Source organism: Canis lupus, chromosome 6 (assembly GCF_048164855.1).
Source record: "Canis lupus baileyi chromosome 6, mCanLup2.hap1, whole genome shotgun sequence".
Taxonomy (NCBI): Eukaryota; Metazoa; Chordata; class Mammalia; order Carnivora; family Canidae; genus Canis; species Canis lupus.
The window spans coordinates 26,038,367-26,053,816 of NC_132843.1; the positions used below are offsets into that span (position 1 = coordinate 26,038,367).

Here is a 15,450-nt window from a genome sequence, read left to right on the forward strand (position 1 = left end):
GGGCACAGAGACAAATGAAATCATTTAAATATAGAATGGAAAGTAAGTAGTAAAAAGGAGTGTCGCTTGTACTTGCTTTGTGATACTTCGCCAAGTAATACCAAAAACAACAGTGTTTCATCTGTAAATCATTGTGTGTGTGTGTGTGTGTGTGTGTGTGTGTGTGTGTGTGTATAGTTGGAACAACTAGATGTAAACTAATGGGGGGCAGGTTCCATGTTTCGAACTTCTCTCTATCCTCCAAAACACAGTGCAGCTCCTCATATATCTGGCACTTAAAAATAGTTTGAGTGAAGTATAGCAAATCACTATGAAACTGGTGTCTATTGCCCCAAAATTGACTATCATTGCTTCATACCATGTAAAGGGTTTAAACAATGCAAATGAATAGAAATTTACACACGGATGCATGGACATATAATACACATAGCCCCCAAAAGAAAATTATATGAAACCATGGAATTGAAGATATATACAAATACACAAGAGAAAAATTATATAGAAAACATATCCATGTAGAAAAATCCATTAATTTGCAAGATAGTCGGAAACTTAAAAATAATGAAGAGTATCTTTATTATTTTCAGCAATCTAAGTTTCCAGGAATTGGTGACAGTGAACGAGCAACCTGTGAGTAGCTGTGCAATTAATATTTATAGTGAGATCTTGACTTACGTGTACCTGGATAAGTCATGTTATCTGACTTAGGCTTCATGCTTCCGTATCTGAGGTGACAACACTATTTGCCTTCTCATCCACCTCCTCTGCAAAGATGCTCTGCAAATAAATGAGGTAATGTTTGGGAAATGTTTGCAGCTTGGGAAGGAAACCCACTGCATACATCTCAGGTGTTGTTACTCTTCCATATTCAAGCCTGGCCTATTATTTTTATCTTAAATTGAAATGGCACTGTTTGAGTTCTTGGGTTCTGACCAAAATCTGGGTCAACATGAGAGGATGATTATTTTTAATTTTAATTCTGAGGCTCTGTTCGAATCCCTTGCACGTGTGAGGGAAAACTGTAGCAAATAAACAAAGCACATAAATCAAGCTATGAAAGAGAAAAATCTCTATTCAGAAGGATTTTTTTTTTTTTTTTCAATGAAGAGCATGAACACTGTATTTCCCCGGAGGAATATTTCGGTCCAGGAAGGAGGATAGTGCATGCAGTGTGTGTGTGTGTATGCGTGTGTGTGTGCATGTGTGTGTATGTGTGTGTGTGCTGTGCGTGCGCGCCCGCGGAGAGAGGGGCGGGGGAGGCGGATGAGGAGGATGAGATCATAGTTTCAGGATCCTCAGGAAACCCTGGTACTGGCAGCAGCCAGCCTCTGCTGTGCCCACATGACCCACAACTCTGGCAGCGGACCCGGCACTTCCAACATTATTAAATAATAAGAAAGCGGCTCCTACTCCATGCCCAAACCTCCCCACAGACCAATGGACACCTTCTAAGAGTTTGGCGAGCCGGTGACTGAGGCGCCCGTCCATTCCAAGGTGTGTGCAAGGCGTGTTCCTCCCCGGCAGCCCCGGGATGGGGGAGGGCGCGGGGGTGGAGGGGGTCGGGGTGCATGGGCGCCGGGCGGGGAGTGGGCGCCGGCCGGGCCGCGCGGGGCCGCGGAGCGGGCGATGCACAGGACGCGCCGCCCCGGCTGCGCAGGGACCGCAGCCGCCCACGGCGCCGGGGCGCGGGCGCGGGCGCGGGCGGCTCGGCGGCCGGAGCAAGGGCAGGCGCCGCGCGCCGGCGAAGTCCCGAGTGGAGGCGGGCGGCGGGCGCGGGCGCGGGCGCGGGCCGGGGCGGGGAATCGCCCCAACGCCCACTCGCGGGGTTCCCACCTGTGCGCGGGCGCCGGCCGCCGCGAGCGCCAAGCATGTGCGGGCGCCGCAGCCGGGACTGCGGCGCGGCGCCTCCCCGGGCGGCGGGCGGCGGGCGGCGCCTCGGGCCCGCGGGGCGGCGGTAGCGGCTGCGGCAGGATGGCCGGCCCGGGGCGCGGGGCCGCGCAGGTAAACCTCGGCCGCCCGCGGAGGCCCGGCCGTGCCGCAGCCCCCGCCGGCGCCGCCGGGCGAGTTGTTTTTGTGGTCGGTGCCGCGCTCGCGGTCGTCGTGGCGCGCCGAGCCGCGGGGAGGTGGCGTGGCCGGCTCCATTAGGGATGGCGCTCACGTTGGGGAGCAGGCCGGGGGGCGCCGCACGGCCGGGAGGGCGGCGCTGGGCCCCTCGCAGCCCGCGGCGTCTGCGCGTGTTGCAGTGCGCTGCGGTGCGCGGGCGGATGCCGAGCGGGAGTGGGCGCGCGCGGCGCTGGGCGGCGGGGCCGGGCCGGGCCGGGGGCCGGGGGGTGGGGGCCGGGGGCCGGGGAGGGGCCGGGGGCTCGGCGTTTGTAGCCTGTTGCCCATTTTGCAGTTTTCCGCTGGACGGAGGGCGGACGGGAGGGACCTTCTGGTGCCCGGAGTGGGAGATGGAGAGGTGTCTGTCACAGGACCAAAGCCAAGGAGAGAAGAGGGGTGGCCCGACGGCGGTGCTGGGCTCACTGGCACCATTCCTGGGACTCGGTAGTAAAACTTTGCTCTTTGGCTGGTTTGGGGGGAAATGGCTTTGAGAAGAGGAGTGTGGAACTTGGCAGGGGTGGGGGGGGGTGGGGGGGCCGGCGGAATACTGGATGTACCCTCGCAGAGAAGCTTACCACCCTTAGCTTCGCTATTGCACTGAAAAATGGGTCTTTGGAGTTGATGTTTACATTCAAGTTTTCCTGCTTTCTATTAGGGTCACTTGGTATTAATGTGTTTGTGTTTCCTTTTGAACGCACCTGTATTGTTCAAGTGTGCATAGTTACTGATTTCTTTAAAAAAAAAAAATGTACTTATTTTGCTTATTCCAAAGGTAGAAACTTCAGAACTAAGAAAAAAAGCTCTCCGTATGTTCCAGGCACAGTTCTGTGTGTTTTCACTCAGTTAATTCTTACAGCAACATCAGGGGTGGTTAATAATATTATCCACCTCTTTTTACAGGTGAGGAAATCCAGACACAGGTGAAATAACTTATACAAAGTAGAACAGTTATTAAACATTAGAGCCCAATTGAGCACTCTGCACCCTTAAGCAACTCAGGTATTTATTTATCTCAAGGGCACCTCATTGTGCCTAAAGTCTTCTATGCTTCATATATATATATCTCATATATATATTTAAATGTTTTATTTATTTATTCATGAGAGACACATAGAGAGGCACAGACATAGGCCGAGGGAGAAGCAGGCTCCATGCAGGGAGCCCGATGTGGGACTCGATCCCTGGTCTCCAGGATCATGCCCTGGGCAGAAGGCAGACGCTCAACCGCTGAGCCACCCAGGCGCTCCTATGCTTCATATATTGACCACATTTCTCTACCAAAATGACGTCTTAACAACCGCGTTGAACACAATGAAGATTTTCTGATTTTTAGCACTATACCCATAGCAAACATCCTTTGAGTACTTTTGTCACAACCAAGTTTCCTACAACAATTTTAAACCAAAGTAGCATTTGTCAGTCAAGATTTTTCAGCCAAGTAAGTTAGCACAAAGCAGATGGCTGAATTGACCTATTAGTTTGCACTTAATTTTAAACTAAGGTATTAGTCTTTACTCAAAACATGGCCATCATTTTCCTCAGAACACCAGAAGCTTTGAGCAAGTTTAATCATCTTTAATCCAATCACTCTGACTAGAGGTTAAGCAGTTTTAAAAGAAGAATTTTGTGGTTCTCTTTCAACTGTCCATGATTAAAAGGTTATGTTTTGAGGGTGTGCCAGTTGTACGTGCCAGTTGTACGTGCTTTATACAAAGTTTGTAGCAATGAAGACTGAAATCAAAATTTCTCATTAGTTCTAAGTTGAAATACTTTTAAAATTTTGACTTGCTTTAAATGAACCATGATGTGAAGAAAGGTCTCGGTGGGATGAACTCCCAACTGCATAAATTTAGAGAATTGCTCTTCATTTGAGCTTATCGTGAAGCTCTCATAATATTCATTTTATTGGACGGATGTCTCTCTTAAGTCTTCATCTATTATTTCCTCAAGTAAATTTAATTGCTCCTTCACATAACCAATTTCAAATTATTTTGACATTCATAGACTTCCTTAATTCTTGTCTCTCAGTTTAATTAAATTCAACATACATATTTCAAACCCACAAGCATTCAGCATTATAAGTGAAAAGACTAGAACGCTACATGGACACATGTTCTTTGGATATGAAAAAAAATCATCCCATTCTTCAGTGGTTAACCTCCTCCATACCCCAAATTATGGCTTCAACTTTATTTTGGGATACCAGAGTGCAGTGCTGTGGTCAAAATAGTTGCAAGCCGTGAGACACAGTGTTTTTGATACTGAAATTGAATTTAAATCTTCCAGGTCTATTTATATGAAATGTTGATTGTTATTAAGGCATACATTTTATAATACGTAGGTATGTCCTTTCTTACCTGACTCAGAATTGTTCCAGTGTTCTAGCTTGTTACTTATTTTAGAGAAAGCATTCCCGTCCTTCTTTGACCTCACCTGGTAGATATGACATGACTTTGTCCTTACAAGTCCCACACCACCGGTTTTGGGAGAATTATAATGTCTCTGCTTCCTTAGAGCCCCAGTGTTTCAGAAGGTAGATGGGGACCTGGGGATCAGTAATGAGCAGAGAGATGAGTGAGCCCTGCCACCACAGAGGGTCAGATTTTAATAAGTATACACATAAGTGTTTATTTATGCAAATCGAGGTAAGTTCTCTGAAAGAAAGAATTCTTTAAGAATGCGTAATAAAGGATTCTGCACTGTCTTAGACATGGAGGTCAGAACGGGATGCCCAAGCAGTCACATATTTGTGGAGGAATGACATGTGAGGAGGTGTTTACTAAGTCAGCTGTCTTCTTAAATGCTTTCATAAATATTTTCTGAATCAGAGAACTTTGTCTCATTCTGCTTATCGCTACACTTCTTTATTCACCAGGAGCCATACTATTTACTTTCATTATTCACCTAGGGACATGGGGAGATTTGCTATCAATACCTTTTTTTTTTAATTTTTTATTTATTTATGATAGTCACACACAGAGAGAGAGAGAGGCAAAGACACAGGCAGAGGGAGAAGCAGGCTCCATGCACCGGGAGCCCGACGTGGGACTCGATCCCGGGTCTCCAGGATCGCGCCCTGGGCCAAAGGCAGGCGCCAAACCGCTGCGCCACCCAGGGATCCCTATCAATACCCTTTTTTTTTTTTTAATTTATTTATGATAGTCATATAGAGGGAGAGAGAGAGGCAGAGACACAGGCAGAGGGAGAAGCAGGCTCCATGCACCTGGAGCCCGACGTGGGACTCGATCCCGGGTCTCCAGGATCGCGCCCTGGGCCAAAGGCAGGCGCCAAACCGCTGCGCCACCCAGGGATTCCCCCCCATCAATACCTTTTAAAGCATGTAGAGCATGTGCCACCCTTATCTGGTTAGTAACATATGTACAGAAAGTTATTTAAGTTTAGTGAAATATAATCATTTTCTCTCTTTACCTTAACAACTACTGTTGACTTTTAAAAAGTAGTTGTGTGTGTGTGTGCGTGTGTGTGGTTGTTGTTAAAGTGGCAGATGGTGCAAAATAGAAATGCAATTGATTCATCACACAGTGCCTAAGATTCTATAAAGTGTCTAAGGGCAGGGAAGAGGCCCCAGAGTAAGGTATTGATAATGATACTCATCATTAAGTGATGACTATGCTGGGAACATATGTATTAACAATTTAAAGTATAGTAATAACTAAATTTATTGAATATGTACTGTGGGCTGGGTATTCTGTGGGCTATAGATAAATTAAGTATTCTTCACAATAGCATAGAGGTCTGTATGCATTACCCACATCCCCATTTTGTAGAATGGGAACTGAAACATGAAAAGAACAATAATCATGACCACTGTCACATAGGTAGAGATAAACCCGAAATTCAAGTATTCTGATACTGTAGTACACACTGTTAACTGTTGATGTGTAGCACCTAGTTCGTAATTTTACTAATGTGTTGAATTCCCACCTCCTAATTTGGTCCTTTGGTTACTTTTCCCTTAGTAAAAATCAGTGGGAAAAAATAGAACTTCCTTTAGGGCAATGGTTTTTGCCCAGTATTTTATAGCAAAATATACATAAAGAAGAGATCTATGAATTCCTAGACAAAGATTAGAGATGACTAAATTATGAGAAATTTTTCATTACATATTTTTTTAAATTCAAAAGTAGTCATCTGAGCAGCTTTTGAAACTATTGAAATTTTTATCATCAAGGATATGTACTTTAGCATTTCAAATAATTAGGGAAATACCTTTATTTTTTTTAAGATTTTATTTATTCATTCATGAGATACAAAGAGACAGAGACACAGGCAGAGAGAGAAGCAGGCTTCATGCAGGGAGGCTGACGTGGGACTCAATCCTGGGTCTCCAGGATCAGGCCCCAGGCTGAAGGCTGTGCTAAACCGCTGAGCCACCTGGGCTGCCCATGGGAAATACCTTTAACATCTGGAAGTTCTATGACTATTAATAAACTTAAGAATTTTAAGTCACCTGTTTCACCTACCCCCCAGTGTCCAGAATATGCACTGCAAAGAAGATACAAAGTATGACATGAAAACACCTGTTGAGTTGTCTTGGTAATATTTAAGATCCTGTTAATTTTTACATTGGGATCTTCTGACATGACTCATAGTAATTATTATGATAAAAATTTAGTAGTTTTGAATATTATTCAAATAATGTTAATCTAAGACACATGGGATATGTTATTAGCAAAGTGAAGTACTAATTGGTTAAGTGTGCTAATGCATGTAAAGATCTTTGCACAGTGTCTGAAAATGTTAGCCAATGTTATTTCTCCCTGAATATGATGGGTAATATGTAGCTGATCCGATTAATGTTAGTAGTAACCATGAATCACAATTCGTACATATAGCACATTTACAGGTGTGTGTGTGTGACTCCTTTCTTTGAAACTGTTGGAAATGCTTAAGGCAGTGGGTACATTTTCTGCAACTCATGTATCCCTATAAGAAATGAGATACATCATTTCTCTATATGCTTAGTTTCATGCAAAGCTTGATTTCATGGAATAATTAGTAAACTATCGCTCTAATTTATTTCATAAGAAAGAGCTGCAAGACTTGATTTGATTTTGTGTGTGTGTGTGTGTGTGTGTGGTGTTACCAGAGTGGAGGATGACATTGAGTGTACCAATGAACAGTTCATTAGAGTTCTTTTTTTTTTTTAATTTTTTATTTATTTATGATAGTCACAGAGAGAGAGAAAGAGAGGCAGAGACATAGCAGAGGGAGAAGCAGGCTCCATGCACCGGGAGCCCGATGTGGGATTCGATCCCGGGTCTCCAGGATCGCGCCCTGGGCCAAAGGCAGGAGCCAAACCACTGCGCCACCCAGGGATCCCAGTTCATTAGAGTTCTGATGTCATAATATAGTGTCCTATTGCAGAAAGTTTTGTATGTTTGATGTAAATGTAAAATACGTTGACCAGTTATTATTGGTTAGGTTATGCAATCATAACAAACAACTTTATTTTATTTTATTTATTTATTCATGAGAGACACGGGGGGAGAGAGAGAGAGGCAGAGGCAGAGGTAGAGACACAGGCAGAAGGAGAAGCAGGCTCCATGCAGGGAGCCTGACATGGGACTCGATTCTGGGTCTCCAGGATCATGCCCTGGGCTGAAGGCAGCGCTAAACCGCTGAGCCACCTGGGCTGCTCAGCAAACAACTTTAAAGTCTCAGTGACTGAGATAAAGAAACAAAGGTTTATTTCTTGCTAATGCTATGTGCCTATATTGGTCAATAAGACTGTATTCTATATCCCCCCTCTCTTAGAGATTCATGCTAATAAGCTGCTGTCTTCCAAAGATCCTCATCTCTCATTAGGCACATGGGAACATGGTGAATCACCTACAAGTTTTTAAATGTTTCTACCAGCAAGCAAGACTTGCCACTTTTACATATTTCATTGGCCAAAGGAAATTATACAGCCATTCTTAACCAGAAAATGGAAGAGAGGGGCAATACAATCCTATGCCCGATGGAAGAACAGTGCGATGATAGTGAACACATTATGATTACCATATAAAATTAGCCAGTTTCCTTCAATAGTTTTATCACCTAAAAATGACTTATGTCTTAATGTAAAGTAGAATCAACAATAATTATGTTTTAGAATTCAGCATAGAAAGGTAATTTCTACATAACATCATCAGCAAAGAAAACAAAGACTAAACTTCTGAAATCCCCTTTTTTCACTGGGAGTGTATTTAGTCAAGGAATGATCATAAAGCTATGGTTTATTTTAAATTAATGCAGGATTTAAACTATTTGACAGCAAGCACAAGCCAAGAACAGTGCCAATGGCACATACATCACCCAGCCTCTGTTTTCTGAACTGATCTGATAGTATCAACATGGTAGAAAAAAAAGAATGGCTATTTATGTTCATCTTTGTCACCTCACCAACATGGACAAAAGTAACATAGGTGCTATTATATATTATTGTAAAAAGTAATATAAACATATAAATCATACTGCATGTTTAAGTTTCTGAACATAATTTAAAATGTTAGAATATATGTAATCCATATTTTTAACTAAACCTTTTATTTTGAAATAGTTGGAGATTCATATTCCATTGTAAGAAATAATAAAAAGAGTTCCCATGGTCACTTTTATCCAGTTTCCCCCAACACAAACAATTAGGAAATGGGCAAAAGGCATAAAAAGTCATTTCACTATGGAAGATCTACAAATGGCAAATATGTACGTGAGAAGATAATCGACATCACTAGCCATAAGGGAATGCAAATTAAAGCCAAAGTGAGATATCACTACACACCTATCAGAATATTCACTGCAAGTATATAGGAATTTAGTGGTTTTTGTATGTTTATGTTGTATCCTGGGAACTTGATGAACTTATTAACTCTAAGTGTTGTTTTTTTTTTTTTGTAATTTCTTATAATGGTCTGTATAGACTGTATAGACCATCACATCATCTGAAAGTAGGACAACTTTCTTCCTAATCTGTATGTCTTTTCTTTTCTTGCCTTATTGCACTGTTAGAGGTTCCAATATTATGTTAAATAGAGGGCTGAGAGTGAACATTCTTGTTGCTGATCTTCAGGGGAAAGCATTCAGTCTTTCATCATAATGTATACATAATATCAGTAAATTTGTCTTCTAGATGTTCTTAATCAAATTGAAAATTTTCACCTCTCTTCCATTTTTTTCTGGTTGTGTTTATCATGAATAGATATTAACTTTTGTCAAATGCTTTTTTCCTACCAAATGATATGATCATTTCATTCTCCTTTAGCCTGTTATAATAGTAGATTGATTTTTGACTGTTGAACCAGCTTTGTACCCCCATAATAAATCCCATTTAGCCATTGTGCATATTTTTTTGTATAATCTATTTGCCAGTATTTTGTTAAATATTTTTACATCTATATTCACAAGAACTATTGGTCTATAGTTTTCTTTTTTGGTACTGTCTTTGTTATTGGTATCAAAGTAATGAGTTACAATGTCTTCCCTCTTCTATTTTCTGAAAGAGATAGTGCAGAATTGGTATTAATTCTTCTTTAAATGTTTCGTGGAATTCCTCGGTAAAACCATCTGGTCTGGGAGATTTCTTTTTTTAGTTTTTTTTTTTTTTTTTAACTTATGAACTCAATTTCTTTAATACTTGTACAAGTTTGCTTGGGCTGCCATAACAATATCACAGAGTGGAGACTTAAACAACAGAAATGTATAGTTTCACAGTTCTGGAACCTGTAAGTTCAAGGTCAAGGGATCAGCAGGTTTGTTTTCTTCTCAGGCCTCTTCCTTGGCTTGCTGATGGCTGCTCTCTTGCTGTGAACTCACATGGTCTTTCCTCTGTGTGTCTGAATTTTCACTTCTTACCAAGACACGGTCTGATTTGATTAGGACCCATCGTAATTGTCACATTTTAACTTAATCATCATTTTAAAGGCCCTGTTTCTAAGTATGATCATATTCTGTATTGCGGTTAGGACTTCAACATATGAATTCTGGGAGGACACCGCTCAGCCCATAACAATATTTTATAGGCTATTCAAATGATCTGTTTCATATTACATGAATTGTGGTAATTTAAGTTTATTGAAGAATTGATTCATTTCATCTAAGTTGTCAAACATCTATTTGTGGGGAGTTGCTCATAATATTTCTTTTTCTTCTTTTGATGTCTGTAGTATCTCTAGTGACATCTGTTCTTTATTCTTGATGTCGGTGAGTTGTGTCTTCTCTCTTCTGTTGGTTTTGACAGAGGTTTGTCAATTTTATTGATCCTTAAAAGACCACATTTTTTTATTGATCCTTAAAAGACCACATTTTTTTCATTGATTTTTCTTTATTGCTTTTCTGTTCTCCATTTCATTGATTTCTGCCTTTATAATTATTATTCTCTCCCTTCTGTTTGATTTTGGTTTATTTTTCTCATCTTTTCCTATATTCTTGAGTGGGTATTTATACTGGTTTTAGGTTTTTCCTCTTTCCTACTGTATGCATTTAGTGCTATAAATTTTCCTTTTGGCACTACCATAGCTCTATTGTACATTTTGATAAGTTGTATTTTCATTTTTAAAAAAGATTTTATTTATTCATTTGTGAGAGACAGCAGAGATGTAGGCAGAGGGACAAGCAGGCTCCCTGCAGGGAGCCTGATGCAGGGTTCAGACCCCAGGGCCCTGGGATCACGACCTGAGCCAAAGGCAGAAGCCTAACCACTGAACAACCCACACATCCCTGTATTTTCATTTTAATCCAATTCAAGTGCTTTTAAAATTTTCTCTTGAGATTTCCTCTAGGTTTGACCTATGGGTTACTTAGAAGTGTGGTATTTAGTTTCCAAGTATTTGGAGATTTTGTTATTGTTGTTATATCTCTGTGTTTCTGGTCAGAGAATCTTATTTTCTGTATTGTCTGTCTTTTTGTCAGAGAATACACTCTGTGTCATTTTGATTCATTTAAATTTGTTGAGGTTTATTTTATGACCAGAAATGTTGTTTATCTTGGTATATTTTCCATGGGCACATTAAAAGATTGTGTATTCAGCTGTTTGGGGCAGAATGTCCCATAAATGCCCATTTAGATTCTGTTGGTTGATATTGCTGATGAATTTTTATATATTTTTGCTAATTTTCTGTATAGCTTTCTCTATTGACTGTTGAAAGAATGTGTGAGGTCTCCAATTATAATTGTGGATTAGTCTATTTTTTTATTTGTATCAGTTTGACTTTACATATTTTGCAGCTCTGTCATTTGGTATATTTATATTTAGGATTGCTTTGTCTTTTGGTGTGTTGATTCTTTTATCATTACATAATATCCTCTCTATATCTGGTGGTTTTATTTGCTGGAAGTTGACTATATGTGACATTAACAGACACTCCTTTTTTTCTTTAATTGACGTTTGCATGATATCTCTTTTTATATCCTTTTACTTTCAATCTGCCTGTATTATATTTGATTTGAATTCTTTGTACATATAATGTAGTTGGGTCATATATTTTATTTTATTTATTTTTTAAAGATTTTATTTATTCATGAGAGATAGAGAGAGTGAGAGAGAGAGAGAGTGAGAGAGGCTGAGGGAGAAGCAGGCTCCATGCAGGGAACCGACTCGATCCCAAGACTCCAGTATCACGTCCTGGGCTGAAGGCAGGTGCTAAACCATTGAGCCACCCAGGAATCCCATGAGTCATATATTTTAATCTACTCTGTTAATATCTTTTAATGGATGTATTTAGACCATTTCCATTTACTATAATTATTAATATGGTAGGTTTATGTCCACCATTATATTTTTTGGTTTCTTTCTCTCTCTTTTTTTTTTTTTTTTTTTTTTTTTTTTTTTTTTTTTTTTACTTTCTCTGGAGTTTTTTCCTTACCTTTCTGTCAGTTACTTGAGCTTTTATAGAATTCCATTTGTATTTGTCTATAGGGTTTTTAAGTGTATCCCTTTATAGATCTTTTAGTGGTTGCTCTAATTTTATATCATATATATGTGTGTGTGTGTGTGTGTGTGTATACATATATAAAAAATGTTTTTGCTGTCTACTGCTGTCATCATTTTATCGATTATAGTGAACCATGGAAACTTTACTTTTTTTTACACCCTATTCCTCTCTGCCATTTATAGTATAATTGTCAAATATTTCCGTTACATGCATCCCACAGTGTTAACATTTTTGCTTCAACTGTCAAATATAATTTAGAAAGCTGAATAGGAACAAAGGAGCCCATTTTATCCATATTTTTTCTTTCTTGATGTTCTAACATAACTTTCTTTTATTGCTTCCTTTTTGTTTTTTTAATGTTTGCATTTTAATTTATTTTTTTAAAGATTTTATTTTTTATTTATTCATGAGAGACACAGAGAGAGAGAGAGAGGCAGAGACACAGACAGGGAGAAGCACGCTCCATGCAGGGAGCCTGATGTGAGACTCGATCCCAGGACTCCAGGATCATGCCCTGAGCCAAAGGCAGATGGTTAATAACCACTGAGCCACCCAGGCATCCTCCTTTTTGTTTTGAAAGCTTCCTTAGCCACTTTTAGAGCAGACTGGCCTCCTGGTGACAAAATATCTTTGATTTCCTTCATCTGATAATGTCTTTATTTCCCCTTCATTCCTGAAGGATATTTTAACTGGATATGGGGTTCTAGGTTTATAAATCTTTTCTTTCCATGTTTGAAAAATGTGCCCATTTTATAATGACCTTCATGGTTTTGTTGAGGTGGCATCTTGATTCATCTTCATTATCTCTTATAGGTAAGTGTCATTTCTCTTTTGTTCTTTTCAAGATTTCTTTCTTCCGTTTAGTTTTCATAAATATGACTATGTTGTATTGGCATGGGTTTCTTTGGGTTTATCTGTTTGGCATTCAGAATTATTAAGTTTCTTGAATCTGTAGATTAAGGTCTTTGTCAAACTTGGGAAGTTTTCAGGCATTATTTCTTTGAGTACTTTTTTCAGCTCTGTCCATTTTCTACTTTCTTTCCAGATTCCCAAGACATGAGTGTTAGATCTTCTGTCATAGTACCATAGTGGACTTGTTTCCTATGACTGCTGTAACAAATTTCCAAAAATGTGTTTACAACACACATTTATTCTTTTACAGCTCTGGAAGTCAGAAGCCAGAAATCACTTCCACTGGGTTAATCAGGGTGTTGATAGGGCTAGTTTCTTCTATAGGTTTCATGGGACAGTTCATTTTCTTGCCTTTTCTAGCTCCTGGAGGCTACCAGTATTTTTTTTGACTCACGATTCCCTTTTCACACCAATTTAATCTCTTCCTTCTATAATCACGTGTCCTACTTTCTTTGCTGTAATCAAATCTCCCTTGACTCTCTCTTTCAAGGGCACTATGATTACATTTAGGGTCCACCTGGGTAGTCCATTATATTTTCCTAATCTCAAGCTCTTTAAATTAATCCCATCTATAAAATCATTTTTTGCTTTATAAGCTTCCAGGGATCAGGACCAGACTGAATGTCTTTGGAAGCCATTAATCAGCCTACTGCACACACAGAATCTCTGAGGCTCTGTTCAGACTGGGTTATTCTAATTGTCCTATCATCCAGCTCACAGATTCTTTCTTCTGTCATTTCCATTCTGTTATTGGGATATCTGGTCATTGGGTTTTTTTTTTCTTTCTTTCCTTTTTTTTTTTTTTTCAGTTCTAAAATTTGCACTTAGTTTTTTTTCTAATGTGTGTGGTTTTTTTTTTTTTTTTTTTGCCGATACTTTCTACTTTTTTGTTTCAAGCATATTCATAATAGCTAATTGGAATATATTTTTTATTATGGCTGCTTTAAAAACTTTATCAGATAATTCTAACATCTGTCATCTCATTGTTGGCATCTATAAATTGTCTTTTTTTTCATTCAGTTTCTTTTTTTTTTTTTTTTCATTCAGTTTCTGATTTTCACGGTCCTTGGTGTGATGAATGATTTTCAGTTGAAACCTGGCTATATTCTTATTTTGTTAAGAGACTCTGGATCTTATTTAAACATCCTGTTTCAGTTGTCTTCCACACATCACCCCAACAGGCAAAATGGGGTTGGTGTCATCTCATCCCTGCCAGGTGGGGGGAGAAGTGCAGGTTCCTCACTTGGTCTCCCTTGTCACCTAAGGGGACTCCACATTACTGAGGGAATTGTAAACTCAAGTTCCCCACTAGATCTTCACTGATATCTCCCTGGTTGGGAATGGTAGAAGTGCCTCTTTTCTGTTCCCTGTGTGCAATCAATAGACAATATGGGGATAAGGAGGTGATCTGATTACTCCTGGGCCATGATGACAGTCCTGACTCTCCACGAGGCCTCCCATGAGACCACTCAATGGAGATGGAGAGGGGAGACTTGGTATTGCCAGGTGGGGATAACAGTTCAGCCTCCCCACATGGTCTCCACTGACAACCTAGTAGAGATAGAAGGTGGGGAGTCTCATTACCACTTGGTAGGAATGAAAGTCCCAGCTCCATACTTGGCCTCTGTGCCATTACATTGGTGGGAATGAGGAAATATGGGGCTCCTATACAGCCTGGTGAAGGTGTAGTTCTAGGCTCCCTGCTTAGCCTGTTGGCAAGGTTGTGTAGGGTTACATTCTTTTCTGTCTTAAATGGTTGGAATAAAGCCATTATTATCTAAATATGTTTTGATATATTATGTTGCCCCTTACCTAGTCCTTTCACTAGGTAAAGTGTGATTTTGTTGTCCTCCTTTTTTTTTTTTTTTTTTTTTTTAATCCGTGTCTGTTGGCATTTCCAGGTTTCTAGTTTCTTTAGTCCCATGTCTGGGATACATGGAGCAATACAAAAACCCAAAGAAGTCACCATTGGGGTGACTGTGAGGGCCCTGAGGCCCCTAGCTGGTTTGCCTTCTCCCCAACTTTCAGAGTCTTCGCATGCTTATTTTATGTATAATATCAAGGGTTTTAGTGTACCCAGTGGAAGGAATAGGGAAAATTACTTCTATTCCATCTTCATAGAAATCCAATCCACGTTTTTTTATGCAAGTGTAAACTGAAAAATATCACTCAACATTGATTCTCAGAGGATGACAGGGGATTACTGCTGCTCTGTTCCTGAATAATAGGCACTTTACGGGTCAGTGGGATGAGGGGGTAGTTGGACAATGATGCAGACAGGAACACAGAACATTCCATCAGTGTGAAGGTTCAGGGACCATACGAAGGTACTTTTACTCTTCCAAATCAGTGCTTTTTCCTCTCCTGGGAAACCATTACTGCAGTCTGGAGCAAGATTGGAAACTTCTACCATTCTCATGGACTGTCTTTGTGGCAGAATTCTAAAACTCCACCATCCCAGCCCCTACTGTATTCTAAGTATCCCTTTTTCCTGGGAACATTA

General features: G+C 40.3%; 1 protein-coding gene across 8 annotated transcripts in view; it reads left to right on the plus strand.

The window, feature by feature from the left end:
• Positions 1-1,245: 1,245 nt before the first annotated feature.
• DTNA (dystrobrevin alpha) overlaps positions 1,246-15,450 on the plus strand; it is a 365,257-nt gene continuing 351,052 nt past the window's right edge. For 3 of the 8 annotated variants that reach the window (XM_072829207.1, XM_072829222.1, XM_072829235.1), the window contains exon 1: positions 1,280-1,494. The gene's annotated coding sequence lies outside the window, so the exon portion shown is untranslated. Of the gene's footprint in view, positions 1,495-1,918; positions 2,002-2,395; positions 2,545-15,450 lie in introns of those variants that run through there. The other 5 variants (XM_072829240.1, XM_072829245.1, XM_072829243.1 and 2 more) reach the window with 5 other exon arrangements.